The sequence below is a fragment of the Phacochoerus africanus genome, chromosome 10 (assembly GCF_016906955.1).
Source record: "Phacochoerus africanus isolate WHEZ1 chromosome 10, ROS_Pafr_v1, whole genome shotgun sequence".
NCBI classification, from domain to species: Eukaryota; Metazoa; Chordata; class Mammalia; order Artiodactyla; family Suidae; genus Phacochoerus; species Phacochoerus africanus.
Window position 1 is genome coordinate 1,583,818 of NC_062553.1, and position 17,902 is coordinate 1,601,719.

General features: G+C 63.3%; 1 protein-coding gene across 5 annotated transcripts in view; it reads left to right on the forward strand.

Annotated features, from left to right (window-relative positions):
• The first annotated feature begins 245 nt into the window (after window positions 1-245).
• Window positions 246-17,902, forward strand: part of SH3BP2 (SH3 domain binding protein 2) — a 35,946-nt gene continuing 18,289 nt past the window's right edge. Inside the window, exons 1-3 of one of the 5 annotated variants that reach the window (XM_047798508.1) lie at window positions 252-356; window positions 724-781; window positions 15,875-15,924. The gene's annotated coding sequence lies outside the window, so the exon portion shown is untranslated. Of the gene's footprint in view, window positions 357-723; window positions 782-15,874; window positions 15,925-16,813; window positions 16,834-17,902 lie in introns of those variants that run through there. The other 4 variants (XM_047798509.1, XM_047798511.1, XM_047798512.1 and 1 more) reach the window with 4 other exon arrangements.

Consider the following 17,902-nt stretch of genomic DNA (forward strand, 5'->3'; position numbering starts at 1 on the left):
GGAGACTAAAGGGGCAGGGTCGTTTCGAAGGGGCGGGGCCCGGAGCCTGGCGACGCGGCGCCGGGCGGGAGTGGGCGGGACCAGGTCGAAGGGGCGGGCCGGGAGGGTGGGGGCGAGGCGCGGAGGCGGGGGTGGGCGGGGCCGGACGCGCTGGGGGACTGAGGGAGGCAGGCCGGGGGGGCGGGGCGGGGCAGGAGGCTGTGGGGGGGCGGGGCCAGACGGGAGGGGCGGGACCCAGCTCCGGGAGGGATCCAGCTCCTGGCTACCTCCCGGCGGGCGCGAACGCCGGGCCGCCGAGGCGGGATCCGCTGCCGGACGCAGGGCCCTGACGCGGGCTGGGAGCAGAGCCTCGGCAGGTAAGGCTGGGCGGCGGGCACGGACGGGAGGGGCGCGATCGCGTCCGGAATCCTAGGGGCCAGGGTCCTCGCTGTAGGACGCGCGGGGCGGTCAGTTCTAGCGCCCGCCCAGACTCGGAGCACCACTGCCTGAAATGAGCGGGTTCGAGGTGTGCCTGGGGTGCACCCTGGAGGCCTAGGGGCGGGGGGCGGTGGCGTTGTATCTGTTCCGCACCCCCACCCCGTCCCTCTAGCCCCCACTTCCCTAGCCCCCTGGGGCTGGCCGACAGCCGCAGGCCCCATTACACGTACGCGACCGGCCTCTGAAGGCCCAGGCCCGGAATTTGCCTCCACCTCCTCCCGGTAATGCAAACTTTCCTTCCCTCAGCCTGTGTGCCGCGGAGGGTGGAGAAAAGCCGCCTGTTGGAGTTAATTCACACCGAAGTGTGAGTGACTGATAGCCCCATGGCCCTAGGGGTGTCTGCGACTCTTATTCTGGGGAACAGTGAGTGTCTGGGGGTTGGGGACAGCCTTCCTTCCACATGTGCCCGGCCCCTCCCAGCAGCCCAGCTCTTTCCCTGCTGCTCCTGGCCTCTGCTTCCCCTGGTGAAGTGTTGATAGTCGCTGTGGCTGGGGGTTCTGAGCTGGCCTGTTGGAGCAGCGCGTCAGCCAGAGCCCGCTCCCTTTGCCACCCTGTGGGACCCTGACTGCCTCACATCTTCCCTGAGTGCCTCACTTTGCCCGTATGTCAGCTTTGGTGACTTCTATACTTGCTGGTCAGGTGGCCATGCTGAGTAAAGTGCCCCTTATAAATGCCCTTGGCCTGGGTTGGGGGGTCTGTGTGGGACCTCTGGGATTGCATGTTATCTGATGATGACACGTGAAATGAGGCTCCAGCACCGAAGGGGCTCAGGAAATGTTGCTTTGCCATAATGATGAGAAAATGTGAGAATATTTTGAGCACAGTCTGATGACCAGGGGGCACGGCAAGTCCTGGAGTAGGGGTAGGTTTCCAGGTTTAAGTCTAGCCCAGCACTGATGCAGTGTGGCCCTGGGGCAGCCCCCTGGCCCCGGCTCTGTGGGACCAGAGGAGGGGACTGGGCTCTGTTAACCGCTGGCTCTCCTCCACTGTGACTTGTACCCAGGACACCCCTGCAGAGGGCCCTCCAGGAGCCAGGGCTCCACTCTGGGTGGGCCAGGGGGCCAGGATGGAGGCGCCAAGGGGTAGGGACCCCGTCAAATTCCACTTCCTTGCACCCCGACTCTGCCACTTGGCTCTGTGTGGGGCACACCCTAGCCAGGGGGACAGGCAGAACAGACGGGTAGATGGCCCAGTCTAGTCCCCTTTGGCCGTTTGGAGAGAGGGGTGCTGACACAGCCTAGCCTTTTTGGGGGGCGTCCCCCAGGCCTACAGGGCCAGGGAGGAACCCAACGAGGAGGCCAGCCTGGGAAAAGTAGGAGGATGGGTGACTCCAGGCCGCCCTTGGCCCTTCTTGTTCACGTGGACAGAGGAAAGTGAGGTGCTGAGTCAGCCCCCATCTCCCCCCCCCCCCGCCCCCCGCAACATGGATGCACACAAGCTTGCAGGCCTCCATGTGGGAAGGCTGAAGGGGTGCAGAGAGACAGTGGCCCAGCCTTTGTCACAGAGGGGCTGGGTTCTGACTTTAAATCTGGCAGCCACCATTTACCAGCCGGGTGATCTTAGATGGCTGTGACTGTCCAGGGGCTGGTGGTGGCACATGGTTAGTGTTCAGTGACAGTGAGCTGCTGGGGGTGATTTTCCTGGCCCTGAGGGCTTGAGGACAGGGATGGCTGGGCCTCCTGGGCTTGGGAGTGGGGGTGGGGCCGGGCCTGGAGAGGCCTGGGGCAAAGGGTAGGCTCCCAGGTCCTTGCCTGCTTGGGTCTCACGGCAAAGGCCCGAGTCTCTCAGGAGTGGCCAGGCCCAGGGAAGTACCTGGGTCCTCCTGGCTTCTGTCCTTGACGCCCTATTTATTATGGGACACCTGCCTTCTTCTCACTGGCTGGCTAGTAGGTGGCCTCAGGAGTTCCTGTTGTGGCTGAGCGGGTAATGAATCTGACTCGTGTCCGTGAAGATGCCAGTTTGATCCCTGGCTTTGTTCAGTGGGTTGGGGATCCCGTGTTGTCATGAGCTGCGGTGTAGGTCACAGACACAGCTTGGGTCCCATGTTGCTGTGGCTGTGGCATAGGCTGGCAGCTGTAGGTCCGATTTGACCCCTAGCCTGGGAACTTCCATAGGCCACAGGTACGGCCCTAAAAAGCAAAAAAAAAAAAAAAAAAAAAGTAGGTGGCCCCAGTAAGAACCACTCAGTATGTGGTTCTTTAATAACCCCAGGGAACATGGCCAGCACTAGGTCACCTGACCAAGGGAGGTGGGCTACAGGTGGCCAGTGCATGCAGGGCTTGCAGTCCGGAGGAGAGCTGTCTGAGCTGTGTGGACGGCCGCGAAGGCAGGAACAGACTGAACCAAAGGCTGGCAGGGGGAGGGTAGCAGACCAGTTTGACCAGAGTGACCTGGTGTGCACAGGATGTGGTGAGGGGGTGGACGGGCCAGTGGATGAAAGTGCAGAGGGGACTGGGAGACAGGGCGAGGGGGGCTGTCGGGACGCTGAAACCCTCCCCCACGTAGGTGACCTGTGTCTGAAAGGCCTCTAGTGGCCCTGCAGTCATCCAAGGGCTGGGGATGGTCACACATGTGGGGACCCAAGTCCCAGAAGTGGGGGGCACGGAAGCATTCTGGGCTCTGTAGCCTCAGGCACGCAGGCCCAACAGCACCTGCCACTCGGTCACCCTCTTTACTGTCCCTGGGCCTGGGCACTGGAAAGCGGCCAGGGCGATGCCCGGAGACATGGCGCTGCCTCTCAGGGCGACCTGAGCCCCCTCAGTGAGTTGCCCTTCCCGACTATCAGGTGATGAAAGCCTGCGGCCCTGGGCCATGGGGACAGATGTGGGCTTGGGAGCCTGGCTCCCGAGCTGCACCTGAACTCCAGGAGCCATCTAAGTGAAGTGCAAGCCCAGGCTGGGCCCTGGTGAGGAAGGGGGTCTCACAGTGCTTGAAGTGGCACGGGCTCCCAGGCGATGCCAAGGTCCGCCCACCTCCCTTCTCCCGAAGCATCAGGACTTCTGAGAGTCCCGCCTGCAGGTGAGCCCCTGCCCCATTGGTCATGATCCGCACTGGAACCTGCTGGCAGGACTGGAGCTTCTTTCACCCATGACCCCGAGGTCCAGAGATGACTGACCCTCGGCCCACGTGGCTAGCTAGCCATGGCCTTGCCAGCTGGCCTCCTGGAAGGGTGTGGTCTCAGTCGCCTGAGGCAATGCCCTGGGGAGGTCAGCGGGGCCTGGGGGGATGGCAGGCCACCCTGGTGGTATCCGTACCCTGTTCCCTGCAGCTGTGCTCTGATTCCGAGAAGTGCCCTCTGCTTCCTTGTGAATCAGATGTTTATTGTGTGCTGGCTGAGCCCAGGGTTGGGGCGGCCTACTGCCAAGCTCGCTCGTTCCAGGCCACTGGGTAGGGTGTGGGGCGTCTGCCTGCTGGAGCCTGCAGAGAGGGGAGGTCCCTGCGCCCAGGGTGCGCCAAGATGACGGGTGACAGCCCTGAGGTGGCGCCACGCATGCTGGGACAAGGGTGGGCTCCTGGTGGCTGAGAGCTGAGCCAGCCTGGGGAAGGCTTCCAGGGGCTTCTGGGCGCCAGCACAGAGGCCCTCCCAGGAAACAGAGGGAGCCGCGTTCCCTCGCTGGAGCAGCCTGGACCCCTTCATGTCCAGCGACTCTCCGGACGTCAGGTCCCTCCTGTGAAATGAGGTAAAAGCTGTTCTAACTCACAGTATCCTCGGGAGAGCTAAGTGAGATGCGGAGAAACCCGCACTGTGGATTCTCCAGCCCTGTGGGGGCCCCGTCAAGGCCACACCCTCAGACCCAAGTCCTTGCACTTGACCCTGCACTTAACCCTGCACTTAACCCTGCACAGACCCCGCACAGACCCTGCACTTAACCCTGCACAGACCCCGCACTTAACCCCGCACAGAGCCCAAAGCTCCATTTGGCAGGTTTCCTATAGCCTTGCCCGAGGGCGTGTTGTAACCCCAGAGCCTGTTCCATGGCCTTAGAGAGCTGGGTGTCCTCACCCCCTGGGCTGCCCCTGTGGCCCCACCCACAGCCCTGGGCCCGGAGCAGCCCGCCTGGCCCCCACCCTGCACTGCTGGCTGCCCCCGGCAAGACGAGGAGAGGTCTGGGATCAACATAGGGCCTGGAATGGCAGAGGAAGCCGTGGCTTGGCGCCAGAGACTTGGGGGCCAGGGGCGATATCCACAGCCCACTTAGGGCCCCAGCTCGGGCCCTGGCCTTTGCCCCTCCACCCGACCCCTGCCCCTGGGGCGGTGGTGGATCCCCTTCAGGAAGCTGCTGCCCCCCAGGCCTCTGCTCCTCTCGTCATGCTGGGTGCCCTTTGTACCAGACCCTGGGTCAGGCATGGATAGGTGGCAGCTCAGCTCTCTGCCTCAGAAACAGTTTAATAAAAGGCACAGGTGTCTGTCCTGCTCAGTGCTCAGGGACCTCGCTGGGCCCTGTCCCCGGCCTCCCAGAGCTAAGTGCTCCCTTTAAGCCCCCAACCTGTGCCCTGTCACCATGTTCCTCTGTCTGCTTCTCCCTGCCCAACTGGGGGCTCGTGAAAGACAGGGCCGCCCCTGAGCACCTGTGCCCAAAGTGCCCATGGGCACCTGGCCCCCAGGAGGGAGGGCCCCCTGCCGAGCATCCCAAGAGCTCCTGGAACCCAGAAGCCCTGCCAGCTGCAGGCGGGCGTGTTCAGCTCCCGCTCAGCATCAGAGACGGAGGTGCCATTGGGCAGGCCTCTGCTGCCCGCCTGGTGGGCGAAATTTCCGATCAGATCCCAGTGGGTGGTTGTGCTGCGGCCTCACTCGAACCTCTGCAGGTTGCCATCAGGCTGCCCCTTTCCCTGGTCCTGGGGTCCAGCTGCTGCCGCCCTCAGCAGTCCGCACTCCGGCCATGTGGTCTCAGGGGCCCCTGAATGGTTCAGACAGGGAGACGGAGGTAGGGAGTCTGCGGCGCCCCACTCTCGGGCCCATTCCTTTCTCGGTGGCTGTTCCTTCCTAGAGACCCATGCTGGGGCCTCGATTGGGGTCATCCTGGGCTCCCCTGAGCTACTGGCCACAGTGGGGACCTCGTCTTTGGGTCCCAGAGAGCCAGTTCTGGAGGCAGGGCCTGTGAGGTTAGAGGTGCAGCCAGCAGGGGAGCAGTGGGAAAGATGCTGACGAGTGGGGCTGGGAGCCCTGTGTGGACAAGTGGGAGGAGCCGCCCCCAGGCTGGAGCAGGGCAAGACTCTCAGGACGCAGCCCTTGCCTTGTCCCTCGAGGACTGCCCGCCCCAGCCCCAGCTGCTTCCCTTCTACCTGAGGCCAGAGAAGGAAGGCCCTTCCCCAGCAGGCCCTGAACCACGGGGTGCCCTCTGGCTGGTCATGAGCTGGGTTTGAGGATGGAGGGGCTGACTCTCTGCCCCTCAGCGTAAGATGAGCGGTGGCTTCCCACATGGCCCTAAACCTCTAGGAGTGCAGCGTGGCCAGCAGGGGCTGGGGGTGGGGGCAGGATCCCCGAGAGCAACTCGGCTGTGAGCTGGATGTGGCAGAGGGCTCCAGCCCTTGAGGTCAGTGCCAGGCCACTGCGGCCCCCTGCTCACCTCCAAGAGCTGATGGTGCTTGGGGATGGAGCTGTCACCCCACTCTGTCTCAGGACCTTACTGGTACTGTGCTGCACCCACCCAGCCACCCTAACCCCACCAGGCCCTCCCCCCACCTCCCGACTTCTCTGGAATCCCACCCAGGAAAAGGACGTGCTGCTCCAGGGGACCCCGCCCCTCCACTCTGCTGCCTGGCATGGACCAGGGCCGAGGCGCCCAGGGCTGGCTCCTTGCCACCCAGGGTAGCTGCTCAGGAGAGGCCATAGGGCAGGAGACTCTGGAATAACGTCCCTTCGGGGCCTTGCCAGGACTGGCCTGACAGAGGGGAGCGTCAGGAGAGCCCCACACTGGGCACAGGCCTGGGTTCTGGCCCGGTTCAGTGTCCCTGGTGTCCACTTGCTATAAAATGGAGCAAGGGTGGACTCTGTCTCTGACCGCCGCCATCCTGGGGTCCCTGGGCCCCAGCCTGGGTTTGCCACCTGGGATGGGAGCTCTCTCAGATCAGCCTTCCCCTCTGAGGTGACCAGGAGGATGAAGTACTGTGGTCAGTGGTGGCCGTGCCGGCTCCGGGGGCAGGAAGTCTCTGGGGAAGGAAGAGGGTTGAGGAAGTTACCCCGCTGCCACCACCTCCGCGGATCTAGGAGGCCCTGCCTCCAGCCCAAGATTCCTGCCAGCCGAGTGCCCAGGGCCAGCTGTTCCAGGGTTGAGGCCATGGAAGCAGGAAGGGGCGGCCCACCCCAGGGGCCTCCGTGTCGACTCCCCAACCACCTGCAGGACCTGCAGCCCCCACCCCACCCTGGGACTGGGCCAGGGCTGGCTGTGGGGACGGGTGCAGGCAGTGAGGCAGCAGGCGCCGTGCTAGCCCTTCCAGCGGCCAGAGTAGTGTAGGAGGTGCTGTTTGGGGCACCCAAGGTGGGCCTTTTTGGGGTGGGAACAGGGAGGGGCCAGGCTGAGGGGTTTGGCTGGGTGCTGGCCTGGAGGCTCTGAAAGGGTGGCCGCGAGAAGGCAGAGGGGCCCCAGGAGAGGTGGGGCCTGAGGACATGGAGGGGTTTCTGAGCAGGGCCTAGTTTGTGCTTTCAAAGCTCACTCTGGGGTGTTGAGACCACCTCCCAAATACCCCCGCACCAGTGGCTTGAAGCGGCTAGGGCGAAAGCAGGGGTTTGGGACCTGCCGGGGGGCCGGGTGTGGTGGGGGCGGGGGTTTAGCGGGCCCGGTGGAGTCGAAGGCAGGCCTGCTGAAGCTGGGGTCTGGCTCTGGCACTGACTCTGCCCGCCGACACCCCACCCCACCCCCATCCTCTTGCTGGCTTTTCTGGCTGACGGTGGTGTGACCCTGTGTCTGGCTTCCTGAGCAGGGGAGGGTGTCTTTGCGGTACCGCTGAGCCTAGGGTCTCCCCACCCCACTCCCTGCCTCGGTACTGGCGGCCGCAGCCAGTCAGCAGGTCCCCAGCCGGGAGAAGGCCTTAGGGCTGGCACTCGGGAACTTGGTCCCCGGCTCTGCTGACCATCAGAAGCCACCTTGCCCCGGGGAGCCTGTTTGGCCGAGGTTAGATGAGTGTTTGCTTCGTCCTGCGGGGCGGATGGCAGGGTCAGACAGGCACTCTCTGGGGGGGATCCGGTGAGGCTTGCTGAGGCTGCTGTGGTTGGCGGGGTAAGAGCTCAGGCTCTGGTGGCTGGGGGCCCTGACTGGAGCCGTCCACCCTCAAAGGGACGGGCCTGGAGTCCCCAGGGCCCTCTCCCCCAGCCCCATCCTGGGCTCTGGGGACCAGTGAGGCCACCCCTCCTGCCCTGACTGTGGCATCAGTGTGTCTCCAGGTGACCCGAGCTTGCCGTATGGGGGCAGTGGGAGGTGGTCAGGGAGGGGGTGAGGTGGTCGAATGCCAGGGGGTGAGGCCTTGAACCCGAAGCTAAGCGCAGTTGCCTTTGAGAGTCACCTTAGCTGTGGCTGGAACAGCGGCTCTGTGGGGGGTGGGGTGCAGGGTCCCCCAGGGCCACTGACCTTGGGCAGGGGACAGTGTGCAGGATGGCAGGGGGGCTGGAGGGAGACCCCCTCCTGCCCCCTGTCCTGTCGGTCAAGGTTGCCCAGAAGGGCAGGGGAGCCCAGCGCTGGGCCCACCGCCAGCCCCTTCTCCCCACTGGGCCTCCGAACAATAGGGCAGTGTGAGGGCGTCTGGGAATGGTGAAGCCAGCCAGGCCCCCCGAGGCCCATGCTGGGGGGCTCGGACAGGAGCCAGCGGCCATGAGTCATCGGTCCAGCCTGGACCCGGGCTTCCCAGGCCAAGGAGGAACAGCCACTCTCAGTTCCCCAGCCCTGGGGCCTGGTCTGCTCCTCCTTCTCTTGGCCCTCTGTCCATGCCTCTTCCTGCCGCCTCTCTCTGGCCTCCTCCCTTCTGGGCCTGTCTCTAACTCCCGGCCTCTGCCCAGGCACAGACCCAGGCCCCAGCCACGGGAGCTGGGCAGAGGGGCTGGCCTGTCACATGGTGCCCCCCTCTCCCAGCCTGTGGGGGACCCCAGGACATAGCCAGCGAGTGGGCAAGACCAGGCCCAAACATGAGATCTCCTGAGGTCAATCTCAACTTTATCAAGGAATAAAAGGTGACCAAAAGCAGAAAACTACACAATAAAATTAAAAACTCGGAGAGTGAAAATTAATTGACAGCATCAAAAAAAATGTTGGAAAACTGCTTAAAAATATTAATGTTAGGGATAAAAGGATAAAAACAAATGGGTTAAAACTGACGAGAGACTGGAGTTCCCGTCGTGGCTCAGTGCAGACAAATCTGACAAACATCCATGAGGACGCAGGTTCAATCCCTGGCCTCGCTCCGTGGGTTAAGGATCTAGCATTGCTTTGAGCTGTGGTGTAGGTCGCAGATGTGGCTCTGATCCTGCATTGCTGTGGCTGTGGTGTCGGCCAGAGGCTACAGCTCCGATTTGACCCCTAGCCTGGGAACCTCCATATGCCACCGGCGTGGCCCTAAAAAAAAAAGAACTGACAAGAGACCAAACCCTAAAATACTGAAGTGAAAAGAAGGCGGGAAGGGGCCTTGTGGTATAGACTTGGCCTTGACAGGTTCTGGCCTGTGGCAGGGTGGGCAGATGGTAAGCCAGGTTCCTGGACAAATGATACCCCCCACAGAGGTATATTCTATAAGGAGCCCAGCTTGGGGGCACACCTCATGCCCCTGGGCTCTGGTGCCCTTTGGCCTGACCCCAGAGCCCTGACCTGGTGAATGCTGTAAGGGACCCAAAGGCTTTATGGTTCCTGTGGTCTGAGGGAGGCCACCATGGCACGAAAGGTCCTAAAGAGATGAGTAATGGAACAGATGCTACTGCGGTCAAGGCCAGGGTCCCTGGTGGCCCACCCTGGGGTGTTCTGGCAGGTGGTTGTCTGTGCGCAGGGCTCATACAGCTGTCCTGGCCTGACCCTGCCAGACAGCAAGTGTCCCTGCAGTGTGCCTGTCAGGGTCACCCTCTGGTCTCCACTCTGGGCTCCTTCAAGGAGCCGTGGGGGCCGGATCTCCCTGGCTGCCTCCTCTATCCTGACGCCAGTGTGGTTTTTGAATCCCCACTGTGTTCCCCTGTTGTCATCTTGCCCTGGTGTTGGGATCTGGGCTGGGTGCCCTCCACCCACAGAGGCCCTGAGACCCAGTGCTGGGGCGGCTGTCTGTGGTGGGGTTCCTGGGACCTGCTTTCTTTGGTCCTCAGGGTGCTCTGACCAATGAGCCCAATGAGGGATGTGTGAAGTGGGGTTTTTTTTGCCTTTTCTAGGGCCGCACCCGTGGCATATGGAGGTTCCCAGGCTAGGGGTCGAATCAGAACTGTAGCCGCCGGCCTACGCCACAGCCACAGCAACTCAGGATCCAAGCCGCATCTGCAACCTACACCACAGCTCACGTCATCGCCGGATCCTTAAACCACTGAGCGAGGCCGGGGATCAAACCTGCATCCTCATGGATCCTAGTTGGGTTCATTAACCGCTGAGCCACGAAGGGAACTCCCGAGTGAAGTGATTGGTACCCCGTCCCCGATGCAAAGATGCGAAGCTGGGACTGAAGTCCAGGCCTGACTGATGCCGTCCACGCTCAGCTGGGTGCGTGGCCCTGACAAGTGGTTCTGGACCAGACCTGCCTCTGCCCCTCCTGTCTGGAAGTGTGTGCCTCCTCTCGGCCCAGCCCCAGGCCCTTTGCACAGACTCTTTCCTGTGCAGGACACTTCCCATATGGTCTTGCTTGGCTCCGGCATGTGGTGCAGGCTGATGTGTCACCATGTCTGGGTGGAAGGGTTGTCACGGGGATGTGAGTCACAGGTGGCTGCCTCCCCAGCACGTTGGGAGCCCCGGATGGAGGGCAAGGCCAGCTTGGGTCGGTGGTAAAGGGTACAGTGTTTGCCGGCAGGACTGCTCCCCGCCCCGTGCCCCAATACTGGGGAACTGGCAGCGGTGAGCAGGGCTCTGGATGGGGCTTGCGGCTGGGAGAGTCTCCTGACCCAACTTCCCCTGGGCTCTGGATACAAAATTGAAGCAGACCGAGATCACAAGCACAGGCTGGCCAGTTCCTGCGTCCCCCACGCGGTGTGACCCGCCCTGGGGCCCTGGCCTTCTGCCCAGAGCCCAGGGCCCTCCTCCAGCTACCTGCTGGGCTGGTGGCTTCTCCACCAGGTGGGAGCCAGCATCTTCCCCAAGGGCGGGTCCTGAGGCTTCTTCCCCGTAAGTGCCTCCCGCAGAGCAGGTGTGGGAATGCCGGGGTTCCTGCTGTGGGTGCAGTGGCCCTGCTCTGGGCCACACAGGCGGTGCTGGCTGGGTGGCCGCTGCTGCAGCCCACTCAGCCTCACTTCCTCATTGGGAGAGCAGGGGCCATGGAGCTGACGCCTTGGCACTGCGTAGGCATTCCTGGAGGGGGCTCCCTGCCCCTGCCCTGGCCTGTTGCCTTGGCCCTCCTGTCACAAGGGGTTGACTGTAGGCAGGAGAGTGGCCCCCCAGCCTCGACGACCCCCTGGCTTAGTTTCAGCAAGTGGGGAGTCGGTCCCCACATGCGGTGCAGGAAGGGCCGGGCAGCAGAAGCCTGTGCTCTGAGGAAGCCATGGTGACGTGACCCAAGGGGCCTGTGGCAGCCGCTGGGAAGGGGTGGAGCAGGCTGGATTCGGGGAAGTCCTGCCCTCTGTGGGTTCATCGTCTGCCGGGAGTCAGCCTGACTCTGACCTCAGAGGAGACGGTCTCTGTCCTTCTGGGCAGCCTGACCAAGGGGCTCGGCGGATTCCCGCCCAGCCACACCCCCTTGGCCTGGAGGGTGGGCAGCAGTGTGGAGCAGCCTGGTCTGCCTGGGAATGCGCCCCCCTGGGCGCACAGGATATGAGATGGCATTTTCCGTGCCCCACACCTGCTCCACCGATGGTGATTGCTGGCCTTGTTTGTGGACAAGAACACTGAGGCCGGGAGAGGTCAAGTGGCTGGCTGAGGTCACTCCGGGAATGCCCAGGCCTTGCTCAGTGGGTGCTGGAGCCCCCGCACTAGGCATCCATCGCTGCAGCCGGAGGCCCCGAGAGACGGAGACGTGGGGCTGATGGGGCAAGAGGAGAGGTTTAATTCAGCAAGTGAGCTCCATTGATTGGATCCCATGCAGGGCAGGGGGTGTCTAGCTAATAGGGTGGGATCTGTTCTTGCTGCAGGAGGTACCCAGTGCCAGTTTCATGCTTGGCCTACTGCAGGGACAGAGACCTGGAATGGCTGTCCCCGGGAGCTATGTGGCGTGGAGGGGCAGTCAGCAAACTGAAAATGCGGTACAGTCAGCATGCAGGAGGGGCATGAGCGGGTGGAGCCAGCCTCTCTGTGGAGCTGGGGGGGCGGTCCCCGCACGTGGGCGGAGCCTGTGTTGGCAAAGGGCAGGGCTGCGGGCGGCGGTGGGTCTGGGGGGGCCGGAGGGGCAGGAGGGGGAGATGTTGCTCCAGGCCGCACACACTGCCAGGGAAAGACGTCGGTCGCCTGGGCGTGGAATTTCCAACCCTGGGGACACGGCTTGGAATAGGGCCAGCGGTGGGCAGGGAGGCCGGGAAGCTCGGGGTCCAGACCCGCAGGGGCAGGGTGGGAAAGCGTGGCCTGGCTTTGAGCAGGGGCGGTTTAGGAGGTGGTCCCCTTGACATGACCTGGACGGCCGTGGCCGCCAGGACCCCGCGGGAGCTGGGAGTCCGGAGTTCACGTGAGGAAACAGGCTCAGCGTGGACCAGGGACCGAGTCTGTCCCGTCCCCACGGAAGCCTGTACTGGAAGCACTGCTGTACTGTCACTGCGCCGTGTTGCCCGCCAAGGTCAGGTGGGCAGGAGCATCTGAAGGGGAGCCGAGGTTGGGGGGGCAGCGCCCCGTGCCCCGTGCAGGGCCCGTGGCCTCGGGGTGCCCATGCTGGCGGCTGTGCGCCTCTCCGGGCCAGGCGGGGTGGGGCTGGCAGAAGGGCAGGCTGCCTTGGTGGGCAAGGGACCAGGAACATGGGGGTGGACGTGCCCACACGTCACACTCTGGAGCGTTTTTTCTCGAGCAGTTAAGAGGTGGAAACTCGTCAGTGTCATGATGAACTGAAGTGTGAATCCTGAAACGCCTCTGCTGGCTTGTGGTTGAAGACGAGAGTGGTGATGCCAACCTGTGCTTCCCCCAGACCCGCCCACCCCTCACCAGGGCCCACCACGGACCCTGCCCCCCAGGACGCTGGCCCTGGGCCTGGAGTCCCCCACCCAGCTATCCTCCCAGGAGCCCTGCCCTCTCCAGGGCTGCGTGCCCGGCGCCTGGCGCAGGCCCCTGGGTGGCCTTTCTGAGCCCCGCCGTGCTCCGCATGCTGATCCAGCCCCCAGCCCCGGCCCCTGAGAGATGCTGCCCAAATTGAGAAGGTCTGCTGGAGGCCGATGCCAGGCCTGGGGAAGAAAGCCCTGCGGTGCTGTGGGGCTGGGGGCCTCCAGGGATGTGTGTGCTTTGTGAGTTCCCCACGGGGACCCAGTGTTCCAGATGGAACCCGCACCTCTGCCCCTTGGCCGTCCCCTCAGACGGCCCCGCGTGTGCCCCTTTCTGCACCTCCTCTCACGCCCTCACGCCTCCACCCCAGGCAGCCCTGAGAAGCACCTGGTGTTCTCTCCTGGGCCCCAGCACACTGCCGTCTTCTGGGGACGCCGGCCTGGCCTGTTTCGCAATGAGCAGACCCCAGTGCTTACCCAGAGCCGCCGGCACGGGTGGACCGTGCCAGGCAGGGACCCTGGGGCGACAGGACGTTGCCGCAGCTGCTGGATGTCAGTTCTTGTCGGGGGTCGGACTAGCTCCGCGTCACAGTCCTTCGCGCTGGCTCTGCGGGACGTCCAGGAGTGGGCTGGTACAGCCGTGTCAGGGTACAGCCCTGGGTGTAGATGTGATGCTGAACCCACCTGTCTCTGGGCCCCTCCTGTGGGCCGGGCACTGACATGGGCTCTGGGGATTCATGGGGCCCAGGCCCAGGGGGTGCTGGGGGGACACAGGTGATAGGCTCGAGGGCAAGGCTGTGCCACTGACTTGGAGATTTCAGAGAAGGGGTGAGGTTCTGGGGGTTCTGTTCTCCGAGGATGAGGGGGCCCTTCTCGGAGAGGGTACAGGTGGAGGTGGAGGAGGCTGGCAGCTCCTGGGAAGGGGGCACGGTAGGGCGGGGGCACAGGCCCAGAGTCGAGGGCCCAGGGCAGTGAGCAGGGGCCATACCCCACACCCTCAGCCAGGGAACCAGCCTGGCCTCTGCTTCCTGATGGAAAGGGCTTGCCAGGGGCCAAGAGTGGACCCAGCAAGTCTGGCGGGTATGGGCCAGGTGTGGCCTCTGCCCTGCCCACCCTAGGGGGCGGGTGGTGAGCCGGGCCCGCGGGAGGCCGTGGATGGCCAGGGAGGCCAGCTCAGATCCAGCCTGTCCGGCCGGATGCGCACCAGGGCCTCACACAGAGCCAGCCTCACCCTGCAGGACTTGACGCTGAGGGCAGCGGTCTGGGGAAGGACCCTGGCCCTCCACGGAAAGGTTCCCGTGGCTGCCCTGACGAAGTACCATGCTGGGGACTGAAAAATCAGAGATGCAGTCTCCCAGTCCTGGGGGCCAGACTCCGGAATCGAGGCGGCCCAGAGGCCCTGCGGGAGGCTCCTTTCTGCTTCCTTGCCTCATCTAGCTTCCGGTCGATGCCAGCAGCCCTAGGCTTCCTGGTTTATGGCCACCCCACTCCAATCTCTGTCTTCACCTGTCCTCTCTCTCTCTTTCACTTTTTAAGTTTAAAGCATATGGCACGATGGCTTGATGTGCGTGCATCGTGAAATGATTGACAGAATGGGATCAGCTCTCGCCGTCTTTCATGCAGATACGATAAAAAGAAAAGAGGCGCTCCTGTCGTGGCTCAGGGGAGACGAATCTGACCGGTGTCCATGAGGACGCAGACTCGATCCCTGGCCTCACTCAGTGGGTGAAGGATCCGGTGTTGCCGTGAGCTGGGGTGTAGGTCGCAGACGAGGCTTGGATCTGGTGTGGCTGTGGCTGTGGCGCAGGCTGGCGGCTACAGCTCTGATTCCACCCCTGGCCTGGGAACCTCCATATGCCGTGGGTGTGGCCCTCAAAAGATTAAAAAAAAAGAAAAGGAAGAAAATGTTGCTTCTGATTCCTCTCTTTACAGCCTCCCTATGGCCACACAGCAGGTTAGCCTGTCACCACGTTGTGGGTCCCATCCCTAGGACGTTAACTGGAAGTGTGGGCCTTTGATCCCTTCCTCCAATTCCCCCGCCTTCCACCCTCTGCCTCTAGCAACCATAAGTCTGACCTCTTTTTCCGCGAGTTTTTCCTTCTCTTTTGTCTCTTACAAGGAGGCTTGTGGAATTCCCGTCCTGGCTCAGCAATAATGAACCCCACTAGCATCAAGAGGATGCAGGTTCCATCCCTGGCTTCGCTCGGTGGGTTAAGGATCTGGCATTGCCGTGAGCTGTGGTGTAGGTCGCAGACCAGCTCGGATCCCACGTGGCTGTGGCTGTGGTGTAGGCCGGCAGCTGCAGCTCTGATTCAACCCCTCGTCTGGGAACCTCCATATGCCATGGTGGGGCCCTAAGAAGACAAAACAGAACAAGTCAGAACACAAACAAAAAGGACGCTTGTTGGATTCAGGGCCCATGTTGTGGTCCTTCACTCCACAGGCAAAGACCCTTTTTCCCAGTGAGGCCATGACCGTAGTTCCCGGGGACTAGGACTTAGACATCTGTCTCTGGGGCCCCCATTCGGCCCACTGCCCTGGGCGGGACCCTGCCTCTGTGCCACCCGCTCCCTTGGCCCAGCTGGATGGTGCCCAGGACTCAGCTCCCAGAATCCTCACAGCCCTGTGCAGGAAGAAGGCAGGTTACAGCTCCAGGGAGAGAGGCTCAAAGAGGGGAGGGACTGGGGCCTGGGAGGGTGGGGACCGAGTAGGTGGGTCCTGGGCTGCCTGGAGGTGGCCCTAGCCCTTTGCGAGGGACTGATGCAAAGTGCCTTATTTTGAGACCTTGAGGTTTTCACCAGTGGAGGTGCCAGTACACCCTTCCTTGGGCCCAGGGCCCTCCCTGAGCCTGGCAGGCCCTCCTTGGCACTGAGGCACCAGGCAGGAACCAGGCTGGACCCTGGGGCCCTGGGTGACTGTGGGGGGACCAGGTCTGGGTTCCTGGGAGTGTGGTTCCAGCCCCCACACCTCTGTTCCTTGGTCACCAGCCACCAGCCTGGTCAGTTCCCTCTTTGAACCCTGGTGTCTCTGTGGCCGCTGCACATGTGGCATCTGCCTCACTCCAGAGCAGGCTGAGGACCCCAGGAACCCAGAAGTCTCTCCCTCCCTCTTTTTCAGGAGGACTTTCGGCCCCTGCCCCGCCCTGCTGCCTCGCTCCACCCACCCTGGTAAGTGTCCTGTATCTGGCATGATGGGTGGCCCCTAGGCCTGGAACTTTGAGGCAGCTGCCCTGGGGGCTAGGGGTGAGTGGGGTGGAAGACCCCAGCCCCAGCCCCGCCTACTGCTGGGACGCTGGTGTGGGGTCCCCTCTGCAATTGTTCTCCCATCCCAGCAAGAAGGGTCGGGGAGCTTTGGAGGAGAGGAGGGCCTGGACGTCCTCTTTCTGGAACAGCGTTCTTTGCTGCATGGATGAAATGTGGCCTTGGGAGATGGGAGGGCGCGGAGTGCAGGGACCCGGGGCTCGCCAAGCAGCCCAGGAAGCCGGACCTCAGTCTCCAGAGGGAAACGAGGGGCAGAGGTCAACGCGGGTCTGACTACCACGTAGTCCCCGTTCCTCTGCTTGGGGCCCTGACTTCCCTGTGGCATTGCCGTGCTGTGCCAGGGCTCCAGCGCTTGTGGACCTCTGCCTGCTCCTGCCTCTGCTGGGGTTACGTGCTCAGGGCTCTTTGGGGGCAGAGGCAGGGGCAGGGGAGGCTCAGACTTCGGCCTCGACCCCAGGCCTCCTCATCCATCCTTCCATCTGTCCCACAAGTGGGGGACATCCCAGGGAGAGCTGGATGCTCCTGGTTCCTGGCAATCTCTTCATCTCCATGCCTGCAGCCCCCCCACCCCGCCGCCACTGCCCAGCCTCCCTGGGCTGGTGCCTTGCTGCCCTGCCTTGACTTCCTCATCCCACCCCCCGTCCCAGTCAAACCTGGCCCCCTCCTCTGATTTAGAGCCTGTTGGGCACCCTCTCTGGTCCCTCAGCCACTTGAAGCCCCAACCCCAGATCTGCTCTGCTGACCTGTCCTGGCGGGTCCCTGTCCCGGGGGCTCCTAACCTGCTGTTTTATCTCAACCGTCATCACCCATTTCCAGGTGAGATAACTAAGGCTCAGAGAGGCTCAGTCAGTATCCTGAGGCCCACAGCTGGCAAAGGGCAGAGGTGGGCTGGGTGCCAGGCTGGGTCTGACTAGTGGGTATGCCCGCTCTGGGCAGCTGTGAAGGAGAAGGGGACAAGCCCCCACCTGACCTCCCCTTTGTCCATCTCCTTGGTCAGCTTTCAGCCACGGGGTTGGGGGGCACTGAGGTTGTCGCGGGCTGGGGAGGCCAGGGTCACTGGACCCACCTTGAGGAGAGCTTGGGCACAAAAGCCTGAACTCCCCGGGTTCCAGGGCACAGCGGGTGGCCTGAGACCCGGGCTGCCCCCAGGTGGCGTGGGGGCCTTGGCAGAAGCCTGGAGCTGTGTACTCTCTGGGAGATGGAGCCCCAGCCCCAGAATGCCTCCCTCAGTGCCCCGACACGCGTACGTGAGATGGCCAGGCGCTGGCACAGCTGGCTGTGGGGCTGTGCCCTGGGAAACCTGGTGGGCAGGGCGAGGCCTTTGCAACTCCCAAAGACCCTGTGGTCCACGGCCTTTGTCACCCTCACATCCTGCCGTGGCCCCAGAGCACTGCTTCCATCTTGGAGCGTTGTGACCTGGAGACCCAGGCTTGGGGAGAGGCAGGGGACCTGGGGCCTCAGTGCCAGAGCCTGGGCTTGAATCCCTGCTTTCTGCTTCCCGGCTGTGGAGCTGGGCAGGGGAGGAAGGGGGGCTTGGAGGGGCAGGGTAGGCCCAGGAGGGGCTGCATCCTGAGTGGAATGGGCCAGGGAGCAGGGAGTGATGGGGGCGTGCTTTGCTACTCAGGCCAAAAGTGCTTTCTAGCAAGCCAGGTGTTTGCAGAGGCAGCAGAAAGTGGCGATCACCGGAGGCGTGTAAGCCCAGCCCGGTCACAGAGGCTGCGCCTGGCATGGGAGGCTGGTGGGGGGGAGAGGGAGGGAAGGTGACGGGGAAATGCCTGGCGCAGGCTCGGAACTGGCCCCTTGGTCCCTTGGTGTCAAGGGCTACCTTGAAACGCCATAAGCTCCTGATGCAAGAGGCACAGCCCCTCTCTGTGGCCTCAGAAGG